Raw genomic sequence first — 12,645 nt, forward strand, 5'->3', positions numbered from 1 at the left:
TAGTTGTGGCCCACGAGCTCTGGAGCGCAGGCTCAGTTGTCATGCACAGGTTTAGTTTCTTCGCAGCATGTGGGATCTTCCTGGACCAGGGTTCGAACCCGTGGCCCCTAGCATTGGCAGGCAGATTCTTAACCACTGCACCACCAGGGAAGTCAACACAGCATGTTCTTAATGGTGAAATGTTGAAAGCTTTTCATTTGAAATCAGAATAAAACAAGATATCTACCATCAACACCGTTTTTCAACATGATCCTGGTGGTTCTAGCCATTATGATAAGGTAAGAAAAAGAGATAAAATAAGGATTGGAAAGAAGAAATAAAAATTTCAAATTTCTTAGTTGACATGGTCATCTATGTAGGAAATCTAAAAGAATCAACAAATAAATTATTAGAATTAATGAGTGTTTAGCAAGACTATCAGCATATACCCTCCATTCCCGTACCTCCTTTTTCTCAGCAAAACTACAACTTTTAAAATGATGCACTAGAAATTTCTGCATGCAAATTTTAAAACTCTAAAGTTAATCAGTATCTTCATCTTCTTTCCCAACTGCATAAAGACATTTTAATTCTTATGAGCCCTTTCCTAAAATATTATTGTTAGCTAGTATTTTAGTTCTATCTTTTTTTAAAAAAAACCTTATAAATTAGACATTAACACTGTGTTATATGGACGACTTTTAGATCTACCTGCATATCTACCAATTTCTTTGTTCAACATTCCTTCTTGCATCTCAGACCTCCTATATGGAATCATTTTACTTTTCTCTAAAGTATATATTTTAGATTTTTCTTTAGTGAGCATCTGTTGGCCATAAACTCTCCGACAGCTTGTGTCTGTTCTCGAAGAATGGTTTGGCTGGGAGTAGAATTCTAAGTTGGCTGATATCTCCTTTCAACATATTGCTTGTGTTACTGCGCTAGCTTCTGGCTTCCTTTGCAACTGTTGAGAAGTCAGCCAGCAGTTCAACTATTCTTCCTCTGTAGGTGATCTCAGATTTCTCTCTGGTTGCCTTCGAAGGACAAAGTCCTCTTCCTCAGCCAGGAGATCAACGTACAAGCAGGATTGCATGGTAGACCAGGGGAGGGGAGAGTGGGAAGACCAGAGGAGTGGGACAAACACATCATCTGAGCAGAGCTGCCTTGCTTGGGTCCGAAGGGTCTTCTCTGACTCTTTACCTGCTACAAAGCCAGATTCAGCAAGTGGAGAGGAAATTGGAACTCCCTTACCACCTTTAGTGACTAAAAGGGTAGGGGGCACCCAGATTTGAACTGGGGACCTCTTGATCTGCAGTCAAATGCTCTACTCCTGAGCTATACACCCTGCCATGTCAGCAAGGTCCAATTAACACCATTCCATGTGCTGCCCCAGTTGCCCCTTCAGAATGGGTTGGCTGAGTTGCCAGACCTGCTTTACTGCTAACTCATCCCCCTGCCTTAGCAGAAGCAACGGGCTCTTTTCTCGCACAGCTCACAGCCTCTACTGTCAGTGCTGGAGGAGGTATAACCTGGGGAGCATTCCCCGAAAGCTGGAAGAGTCTATAGTGACATCTCCACGGTGGTTTTTGTGCTGAGCACCTGAGACTCAAAGTCCCCACTGGCCTGGCCAAGCATGCAACACCTCGAAGACAGGACACACATGGACCGGATATGGGTCAGAGCATACAATGCCACACCCTAGGATGCAGGCTGGCCTCTCTCCCGTGGCCCCAGATCTCCATGTAGTCAACCCTTTCACTGTTGGGTGAGATGAAACGTCTGAAGAAATGATTGTCTCTAAGCTCCCAGTTCGCCTTTCTGTGCTCTGCTCTGTGCTGCTGGGTCTGGGACTCTGTAAACCTCTCTTGTCCTTCGCCAGGTGGATTCCTGGTTGGTCCTGCCAACAGGGCTCTGTCCTTCCTGCTTACTGGGTTCCTGTCCGTGTCCCCGGCCGTGACAGTCCATCCCAGTGGATTGCCACCTGCAGTTTAGTGTTCATAGGGCCAGCTTTGTCATGTCACCTCAGGGACACTAGCACCACCTTAGGGGTTGGGGTCCCGCCTTAGGGGTTGGGGTCCTGGATCCACAGAGACCCTCCCCAGGTTTGTAAGATTGAGTAAGTTCATCCTCCTCCAGTTGTGTCCACAGCCCAGGAGTCAGAGTGGTTTCTTGCAGGTACTCCCTCCATGATACTTAATCTTCCTTTCACCCTTTCAGTCCTGTGATTTCCAATTGTTGTGGGTTAAATTGTGTCCCCACCCCCCCCCAAAAGATGTGTTGAATCCTGGCCCCCAGTACCTCAGAATGTGACCTTACTTGGAGAGGGGCGTGAAAGATGTAATTAGTTAAGATGAGATCACAATGGAGTCAGGTGGACCCTTAATCCAATATGATGGAGTCCTTATAAGAAGAGGAGAGACACACAGGGAGAATGCAGCCATGTGAACTTGGAGGCAGAGATTGGAGTGATGCATCTACAAGCCAAGGGAGGCTGAGGATTGCCAGCAACCACCAGAAGCTAGGGAGAGGCCAGGAAGGACCCTCCCCAAGAGCCTTCAGAGGGAGCCTGGCCCTGCCCATACCTGGATTTCAGACTTCTAGCCTCCAGAACTGTGAGACAATAAATGTCTGTAGCTTTAAGCCATCTATTTTGTGGCACTTTATCACAGCAGCCCTAAGAAACTGACACACAGATTAACAATTCTTTATATTAAGTGCTTTCTGTTAAAATGACCAGTGCAATTTTTGTCCCCAGACTGGACCCTGAATAATACGGAAATTGGTACCATTGGGATCCCATGAAACAGACCCTCAAAGAGGGTACTGGGGATGCAATTGGTCTAGTTCTTCATCTTCAAGACAGGGCCAAGTGTCTGACAGGACCCTGACTCATAAGCGGTGGCCATCTAAGGTACTGTAAGCTCCAGCCAGGCTCTCCTTTTGAGGGTGGTCTCTATGAGACATAATATTGTCAGTTCAGCTCAAGGAGGAAAAGGGAACTTTCCAAGGGGGAATCCGGACTTGAACCAGGGACCTCTTGAGCTACAGTCAGATGCTCTACCACTAAGCTACACCCCTCGCTGACAGAGGGATCTTATAATTAACAAACTTTACACTTCCACTCACAGCCTGGCCATTCTGGCTCAGCAGAGAGCTGTTAGTCCCACTCAATTGTACCTGGACCCCTTTATGCCATAACTATCCTCCTTTTCCAAAAAACACCATCATTTCTTGGCACCAGCTTGGAAGGTCACTGAAGGTTCTGTTTGGGACAACAAAGTCTGTACCTGGCTTGATATACAGGCAGAAGATAAAGCTCAGAGACTCATCGGCAGCTTTTCAGTTGAGCCCACTTTCAAATAACCTATAAAATGGGACGGAGATAAGCATCTCTCCCAGCTCACCTCCAAATTCCCCATCTGTTTAAGGCACTTGAACTTTCACATTGTTACTTTAGCCTTCTGCCTCATGTGTATCCTTCCCCACACTGCTCACTTCTTCCTGTCTTTCCTTTAGCCATCCCCTGCCAACTGCGACGACATCAATTTTCTAAATTTTTTGTTTCTTTGGCTTTCTCTCTCATCGCCCAATCACTGTCTTTTGTGTCATTCCCCACAGTGTTCCAGAGGCTTGGTTGATTCTAGGGCAGGTGTCGGGTTGATGGCAGAAGGACTCGGCATTAGTTAGATGTTGGTGCATAACAGCATACCGCCAAACTCAGCAGCTTAGAACAGTAAGTCTTTATCATATCGTGCAGTTCCAGAGATTCTGGAATCTGGGGCTGGCTTAGCTGGGCGGCTGTGGTTCAGGATCTCTCATGAGGTTGTGGATAAGATGTCAGCGGGGGCTGCATCATCTGAAGGTTTCACTGGGGTGGGAGGAGCCACTCCAAGCTGGCTCACTCACACAGATGTTGGCAGGAGGCCTCTATCCCCTGCTTGATGTATCCTCATGACATGGCAGCTGGCTTCCCCCAGTGTCAATCTCATCCCAAAGCACCCTCACAGACCCACCCAGAGTATTGTTTGACTAAGTATCTGGGCACCCCATGGCCCAGTCGAGTTGACACACAAAATTAACCACCACATATATAAGCGTATAATTAGTTTTGTAAGATCTTACCAAACTGTTTTGCAGAGTGGTTGTACCATTTTACATTCCTAGCTGCAATATACAAGTGATCCATTTTTCCTGTATCCTCACCAGCATCTGGTGTTATCACCTTTTTCATTTCAGTCGTGCTGATAGGTGTGTAGTGACATTCCATTGTGGTTTTAATGTGCATTTCCCTAATGGTTAAAGATGTTGACACCTTTTCAAGTGCTTATTTACCATCTGTATATCCTTTTCTGTGAACTGTCTGTTCATATTTTGTGCCCATTTTCCAACTGGTTTTTTTGGTTGAATTTTGACAACTTTATGTATTTTAGATACAAGTCCCATTTTTAATACTTTCACATTCAGTAACAGTATTTAGTATTGTTCTGTGTATCTTTTAAAAACCCAAATGGCATAATGCAAATATATAGTTTTGCATCTTAAATTCTTTTGCATATGACATCATATTTTTAAGAGTTATCTATATTGCTCTTGTATCTGGTACATTGAACTTGTGGGACCCAAGAGATAATAATAAAAGCAACTTCATTTTTGCCTTTCACTGTCCATTTAAATTTTCTCAGTGAGATCTTTCTCTTGCCCAAGTGATTTTAATAATAACACTTAGGTAACAGTCTGAATTCATAATTAAAATGTCCAGTCTCATGTAATAATCAGTACTCTGAAATTGACTTCACTTTTTTTGAGGGGGAGGCCACACACACCGGACCTTAGTTCCCCGACCAGGGATCGGACCTAGGCCTTCAGCAGTGAAAGTGCAGAGCCCTAACCACTGGACCACCAGGGAAGTCCTGTGAAATCAACTTCAACTTCTCTCCACCCCTAGAAGTTGGAGAGTTGGGACTTGGTCCTTCCTTTCTCTCCTCCACGGGCACTGGTTCCCAGCACTTAGGGTGGGAAGGAGGAAGGGAGGGAGGAGAGGACGAGGAGAATAAGAAAGCTCCTCCTTGATCAGTACTGTGGTGAGGTAGGTTTGCTTTCCCTGGGCCTGGAGAGTGTTGGAAATTACTCCTCAGGCATTTCCTCAGGTTTCCTGCGAGGTCTCCATCGGGAACATTCGACTGCTCCCATGACCTGGCAAAGCATTTTTCTCCTGGCTTTCCGGGATCTGTGTCACACAGACTTTCTCTGTTGGGGTTCACGACCCATCCTCTTGAGCAGAGTTTGATTTGCTCCAAAATGGCTGTGTGGCCTGCGGGAAATACTCATGTGCCCTTTGTTCCCACCCACGCTGGTAGCACAGACCAATTCCAAAGAGCGGCCGACTCCTCTCCACCTGCAGAGTTCTGTGCTGGACACACCTCACTGCAAACCCCAACTCCAGGGCACGTGGACCAAGGCCTTCGGTGGACTCCGTGAAACCCCTTTGCTAGACTTAAGAGTGATACTCACAACACATCTCTCCAGAAAAGTATTCCTTACCCATACTCTGATCTCCAACAACCTGACCCTCTTATACCCTCGAGGTGGGTGACTCATCTGGTTATCAGACCTGACTTTCAAATTTCACTCCTGCCTTTGGTACCTGATACCTATTTTATGGTGGACACTCAGCTAAAACTTCCTTTTAATTGCTTTATTTTATACATTATAAGACTCCAGGAAGTTTTATTTATCTATTCCACTATTAATGGACACACTAAGAATGTTTCCTGTTTTTTACAAATTAACAGTAATGCTGCGATGAACATCTCCTGGTGCATTTATGCTAGGATTTCTCAAGGGGATATACCCAGAAATGAAATATCTGGATTGTATGCACACTTTTAATTTTAAAATAATTTTAATGTTTATTTTACTATTTTGATTGCCAAGATTTTCTCCACAGTGAGCGTACCAATTATACTCATTGTTAGCAAGTGAAAAGAATATTTTCTCCCTCACCGACTTTCGATCTAGTTAAATCTCCACTTGACTTTTGACAGGGGGGTGAAAATGGTGCCTCTATTATTTTAATTAATTTTCATTTATTTGATTTCTAGCAAAGCTGAGCATCTTTTCATATGTTTATTTGTCATAAAAAGAACATCTTCTGTAAATTGCTTATTCTTTGTCCATTTTTTCTGTTGGGTTAACCTTTTTTTTTTTTTCTGATTGCTCTATAGGAATTCTTATATTTTTATTTTAAAAAATTATTTATTTTTGGCTGCGTTGGGTCTTCGTTGCCGCGCACGGGCTTTCTCTAGTTGTGGCCTTCATCGCCGCGCGAGGGCTTCTCATTGCGGTGGCTTCTCTTGTTGCGGAGCACCGGCTCTAGGCGCACGGGCTTCAGTAGTTGTGGCACACGGGCTTAGTTGCTCCATGGCATGTGGAATCTTCTTGGACCAGGGCTTGAACCCGTGTCCCCTGCATTGGCAGGCAGATTCTTAACCACTGTGCCACCAGGGAAGTCCCCTTATATTTTTTAAATTGTGATAAAAAAATTTTTAATTGTGGTAAAAAACACATAACATAAATTTACCATCTTAGCCATTTTTAAGTGGACAGTTCAATAGTGTTAAGTATATTCACGATGTTTTGCAACAAATCTCCAGAAACTTTTCATCTTGCTTATGCAAATCTATTCTCCACCATATGTGTTGCAAAATTCATGGTCTCTTGCTAAGGAATTTTTGTCATATAAAACTTTAAATTTTGATACAATCAAATTTATCTTTTATAGTTTGTGATTTTTGGGGTTGTGTTTAAGAAAGCCTTCCCTGAGTTATACATATTTTATAAACAATGTTTGTGCCCCCACCCAAATTCATACATTGAAACCTAATCCCTAATGTCATGATATTTGGAGGTGGGGCCTTTGGGGGGTGGTCAGGTCATGAGGGTGGAGCCCTCATGAATGGGATTAGTGCCCTGGGTGCTAATTTCTGGGTCTATGGTATTTGGTTATGGCACCCCAATGGACTAAGACAATTTTATTTTGTATATTCTTCCAAAAGTTTGAGTTTATATTTAGGTCTTTAATCCATCTGGAATTTGTTTGTAATGGAGTGAAGTAGGGATCTTATGTGATTTTTTTTAGGAGCCAATTATCCCAGCACCATTTATTATATATCCACCCTTTCCACATTGGTAACATTATTTAGGTCTTATATTCTGAGGTCATGCTTCATCCAGAGCAATACTGTCCAATATAAATATAATGCAAGCCCCAAATGTAATTATATATTTTCTAGTAGCCACATTAAAAAGCAAAAGTAACTATTAAAGTTAATTTTAAAGATCTATTTATTTAACCCAAAATATCTAAAATATTATCACTGCAACATGTAATTAACACACAAAATTAATAATGAAATTACTTGCATTCTTACTTTTGATACTAAGTATTCAAAAATCTGCTGTGATTGCAAAGGATATATTCATGTTTTCTGACTGTGCAGAGCATTTCAAATGCCCTTGTTGTGTATGGGGAATTTCTTTCCTTGCAAAACCCTCAGAAGAGAAGCTAGAAAACTCTGTTCTCCAGGCTCCTTTGAGTTTCTGGAATAGGTCCAGGCTCCAATAATGAGAGGTACTCGTGTAAGGTTTGAAGAGAGAAGAGGGAGGTGTAGAGTCTGTTTTGCTTGCAAGGATGGTGTCATTGTCCAGTGTTCAGGGCTTGTTTGGTACAGATGTGCACGTGCTGGTTTCTGGGAAGAAAACTGGCACCTCCAGCTGGGCGGCACCAATGCAGTGGTGGTGGTTTTTCATCAGACCAGTTCTGCAGCTTAGCTTGGGTCATTGTTCCTGGAAATTAATAAATGTTTACAGCTTAGTCTACCTTCTGTGGCAGGCACCCAAGGCCCTGATGGCCACAGCAGACTAAATCCTAAAGTTCTTTACTGTTCCAGCCCAAGGATGCTGAGAAACATACCTCCAAGGGCATGAATTCAAGCAGTGAGTTTCCAACTATCTTTGGTCAAAGACTAGCTTTATTTTTAGTTTCTTAAAAAGCTGTCACAGCTCAATACTAGTACATCAGACTTGCGGACTTTGAGACCCACTACAGCCAGATCTGGCCAGTGTCAGATTGTAGAATTTCTAAGCATCGACAAAGAGGTCTTGGGCTGGTTCCTGGACCACACTTTTTTTTTTTTTTTTTTTTTTTTTGACGCCACCAGGGAAGCCCCCTGGACCACACTTTGAGCAGACCACGAATTCCTCTGAAATCTAGGGATGACTTTATCACTCTGCTAAGGTAGTTACGCAAGACCTCTGTAGAACTGCCTTCTCCAGCTGCTAGAAGAATCATACTCCACCAGTTAGGAACTGCATTCAGCTGCTGGTAACCAATTAGAAATGAGAGTGGCTGTTGTGCTCCTCAGTACAGACTCATTCACCATAGTACCATGCATTTCTTTTTTTTTAATTTATTTTTTAATTTTATTGAAGCATATTTGATTTGCAATGTTGTGTTAATTTCTGTTGTACAGAAAAGTGACTCAGTTAAACATATATATATTCTTTTCCATTATGGTTTATCAGAGGATATTGAATATAGTTCCTTGTGCTATGCAGTAAGATCTCATTGTTTATCCATCCTGTATGTAATAGTTTGCATCTGCTAATCCCAAACTCTCAATCATTCCCTACCTCCCTCCCCCGACCCCCAGGCAACCACAAGTCTGTTCTCTATGTCTGTGAGTCTGTCCTGTTTCATAGATAAATGGCAACTTTATTTTTAGTTTTTTGAGAAAGGGCCATACTGTTTTCCATAGTGGCTGCACCAGTTTACATTCCCACCAACAGTGTAGAGGGTTCCCTTTTCCCCACACCCTCTCAGCATTCATTATTTGTAGACTTTTTAATGATGGTGTGAGGTGGTACCTCATTGCAGTGTTGATTTGCATTTCTCTAATAATTGGCAAGGGTGAGCATCTTTCTGTGTGCCTATTGGCCATCTGTATATTTTCTTTGGAGAAATGTCTATTTAGATCTTCTGCTCATTTTTAGATTGGACTGTTTTTTTTAAATTGAATTGTATGAGCTGTTTGTATATTTTGGGAATTAAGCCCTTGTTGGTTGCATCACTTGCAAATATTTTCTCCCAGTCTATATGTTGTCTTGTACCATGCATTTCTGATGTGAAAGAAAGGAAGTTCTTGGGGGAACTTCCAGGCAAGGAAGAATCCAAATGCACACGGTCCCCTGGGCTCTCTTTAACGTGCAGAGAGGTGGGCTTGAACCAGGCAGAGCTGGGCGCACCATGGAACTTGCATCCGTAGACTTTTCTCCTGCACTGCTTTACCTTGTTACAGGGGAGCTGAGAGGGCCTCCCATTGACTGTAACAATGGGAGGTTCCTGGTGTAGGAAATGGCCTTGTTAGAGGAGCCTTTTTTAAATGAGTAACTAAGATCTACTGAGCTAGGTGCTTGAAAAACTGTTGATGGGGAAAGGGCATGAGTCTCAGAATCATCTGGATTTGTGTCTTCTCTAGGTATAAACATGCTAGAAATGTCTATCTTTCTTTTGAAAAAGTATGTGGAGGTGAGCAGGCCAGGGCTGGCATGGGCACTCCAGGGTGTCTTTAGGGACACAGGCTCTTTTTATCTCTCTGATCAGCCTTCCCTTAAATGTGGGTCCCATTCTCAAGGTTGACTCATGGTCCATGTTGGCAGCTGGCACTCCAGCCATCACATCTATGCTCCAAGTAGGAAGCATGAATTAGGTCAAAAAGGGGATATGTCATGTTTGTCCTTCTTTTAAGTTTTCCCAGAACTTTTGTCTGATGACTGCTTCTTATCACTCATTTACCTCCCCTAGCCAACGAGAAGTCAGGAAATGTGGTCTTTTAGTTGGGAACATAAATGCTCAGTATAAAATCAGGGTTCTGTTACTAAGCAAGAGGGAAGAATGTATTTTGGATAGTTAACTAGTGAGCTCTGCCCCCTACACACACACACATGTATTTATACACATATGTGTGTGGAGCACAGTTTATGCTTATTTTTGTAAAGGGGATAAAATATGGACAATATCTAGGGTCTGTATGTTACATAACTCCAGGGACAATGTGATTGGTGGAGTTGTGTAATATACAACCTCTGTGACTGTACTTGGCTGCCCTGGCAATAACCATCATCTTCCCACCCTTCCATCTATAAAGACCTATCATATGAATGCCTGCTGTTTTTCAGAGCCAATACAATATTTTGCTCAGTTGATGAACTGGTATGTTTTCACTGCTGTTTGATTACCAGGAAACTCAGAGATACGTTTTGTATTCAGCAGCAGTAGCTTCTCCTAACCTGGGCTCTCGGGAATAATAAATTTACATCCTCTCTCAAATGTTCAGTTCTTGCCTTATTTTTCCCTTGAATTTTAAAAATTGTGGTGAAATACACATAGCATAAGACTTATCATCTGGGCTTCCCTGGTGGCGCAGTGGTTGAGAGTCCGCCTGCCGATGCAGGGGACGCGGGTTCGTGCCCCAGTCCGGGAAGATCCCACATGCTGCGGAGTGAGCTGGTGGGTATCAGGGGCTGGCGGAGGGGGGAATGGGGAGTTATTGATTAGTGGGGACAGAGTTTCAGTTTGGCAAATGAAAAAGTTCTGGAGATGGATCATTGTACAACATTATGAATGTGCTTAATACCACTGAGCCGTATACTTAAACATGGGTAAGATGATAAGTGTTTTGGGGCCTCTCACTGTTGTGGCCTCTCCCGCCGCGGAGCACAGGCTCCGGATGCACAGGCTCAGTGGCTATGGCTCACGGGCCCAGCCGCTCCGTGAGCATATGGGATCTTCCCGGCCCGGGGAACGAACCCGTCTCCCCTCCATCAGCAGGCGGACTCTCAACCACTACGCCACCAGGGAAGCCCTGTCTCTATGACTTTGACTACCTCATGTAAGTCAGCCCTTGCCTTTTTTTTTTTAAAATAAATTTATTTTTTTTAAATTTATTTTTGGCTGCATTGGGTCTTTGTTGCTGCACGCAGGCTCTCTCCAGTTGCAGCGAGCGGGCTCTAGGCGCGTGGGCTTAAATAGTTATGGCTCACAGGCTCTAGAGTGCAGGCTCGGTAGTTGTGGCACACGGGCTTAGTTGCTCCACGACATGTGGGATCTTCCCAGGCTGGGGCTCGAACCCATGTCCCCTGCTTTGGCAAGCAGATCCTGAACCTCTGTACTACAAGGGAAGCCCAGCCCTTACCTTTTAATGCTTGCTCCATTGGTGGACTTTTATTGCATCTTTTACTGCAAGCTGTCTCAGACCCTATTTTTTTGCAGCTAGCTTGGTATAAACAAATAAAATCAGGATGGTAATAATTAGGCACAAGGGAAACAGAGAAAGCTTAGGGCAGACTTCCTCTGCCCCTCCAGGAAATGAGTATGGCTGAGGAGGTGAAAATGTAGCTCATGAGAGATGTCACAGGAGGAATACTGAAGTCTTTACCCCTTGTTGGAAATTTAGATTCCATGAGGCTGGGCCTCCACAGAAGAAGGAGGTATAACTTCCACTGGAGGGAAAAACAGTCATGACAGAGTGGGTACCTGGATTTGAACCAGGGACCTCCTGATCTGCAGTCAGATGCTCAACCCCTGAGCTATACCCCCAGCTGCCTATGTCTTTTTCACAAGACACTTCCATAGTTGCAGTCTTTCCTAAGCTGTGCTCTCACCATCCTGTGTCTCCCTGGGGAGCTTCCTGAGCTGCTTCTCTGGGCACCCACCTGCACACCTGTCAGAACTGCTCCGCTTCCTCAGAGCCTGCGTACCTATGCCCACCCAAACACCCCTCTTCCCAGAGCACGTCTCGCCCCCTTCCCTCATTATTATTATTACTGAATACAGGAGGAACTCTACCCAGCCCCTTAATATCTAAGATACTTCATTTCTTTTTTCTTTTTCTTCATCTCCCACTCTCTGTTCTGGTTTCCTTTCCAGGGGACCAAGGCCTGGGACCTATGGGAGGCTGTCAGCGTCTTGGCTTACCCCAGGAGAGGCGTCTGGCCAAGAAAGCTACAGCTTTCTTGGAGTGGGCAGGGGTGAGCCCAGAAGTTGGCATAGCCACAGGGCCTGGCATGGGCCTTGGGCTTACTTCTTCTGGAACTCAAACAGCCCCTGCTGTACAGTCCTACATTTTGTAGTACTGAGCCATCGTTGCATTTCTGTCTGAGTCTTTCTTGGTTATGTTGTACCATACAATTGGATACGATTTTCTACATTTCATTCAGATTATTCTGAAGTGAGATTGCCCTTCCCCGATAGAGGAGGGTGGTTCTTTGGTCAAGGGTATGGGAGTAGCTGTGCCCCTGCTAGAGCCTCCAAACAAGCTCTCCATTTGTAGGAGAACGTAGGCCCATCAAGCTTCCAAGACTCCAGACACATCCAGTGAGGCGCTGAACGTGACGTCTGCCTTTCTTGGGAAAAAAAGAGTTAAGAGTGTTGGCAAGTGGATGATTTTTTTCCAGGATTATAAAACAACACTGGATGAACATGAACATGCTTCTTGGCCCACTTCTCTGATGATTTCCCTAGGACTGATTCCCAAGAGTGAAGATGGAAGGCTCCGAGGGGCTGGCTGGGTGCTGCGGCTCACAGCTGCCATCAGCAGTCACCAGCCC

The 12,645-nt window shown here is 44.2% G+C and overlaps 2 non-coding genes across 2 annotated transcripts; both read right to left on the bottom strand.

Moving 5' to 3' along the window:
- Positions 1 to 1,252: 1,252 nt before the first annotated feature.
- Positions 1,253 to 1,324, bottom strand: TRNAC-GCA (transfer RNA cysteine (anticodon GCA)). Its single transcript has one exon. It is a non-coding gene; the product is annotated as a tRNA-Cys (tRNA).
- Positions 1,325 to 11,563: 10,239 nt separating this feature from the next.
- On the bottom strand, positions 11,564 to 11,635 carry TRNAC-GCA (transfer RNA cysteine (anticodon GCA)). The gene has a single exon. It is a non-coding gene; the product is annotated as a tRNA-Cys (tRNA).
- Between the last annotated feature and the right edge of the window lie 1,010 nt (positions 11,636 to 12,645).

This window comes from Neophocaena asiaeorientalis, unplaced genomic scaffold (assembly GCF_003031525.2).
Source record: "Neophocaena asiaeorientalis asiaeorientalis breed wild unplaced genomic scaffold, Neophocaena_asiaeorientalis_V1.1 scaffold798, whole genome shotgun sequence".
Taxonomy (NCBI): Eukaryota; Metazoa; Chordata; class Mammalia; order Artiodactyla; family Phocoenidae; genus Neophocaena; species Neophocaena asiaeorientalis.